Raw genomic sequence first — 261 nt, 5'->3', positions numbered from 1 at the left:
CTGCGGGAAGGATCTTGGGTTGTTATGAGCACTCCACAGGGTTTTCCCCCCCAGTGGGAAAATCCCACTGCAGCAGTGGGATTATCGCCCGGCACAGCCAGCCAGCCCAGCACAGGGGCAATGGGGACACGGGGGGACATCGTTTGGGGGACAACCAGCAGCTTCCTGGGGGAGCTCAGGCACCCCGGTACATCCCCTGCAAAGCAGAGTGGGGGGGGACAAAAAATAATTTGTGCAAAATTGGGTTGCAACATCTTTTCC

Source organism: Pterocles gutturalis, unplaced genomic scaffold (assembly GCF_000699245.1).
Source record: "Pterocles gutturalis isolate BGI_N339 unplaced genomic scaffold, ASM69924v1 scaffold34336, whole genome shotgun sequence".
NCBI classification, from domain to species: domain Eukaryota; kingdom Metazoa; phylum Chordata; class Aves; order Pterocliformes; family Pteroclidae; genus Pterocles; species Pterocles gutturalis.
Note: the sequence above shows the minus strand (reverse complement) of the source record.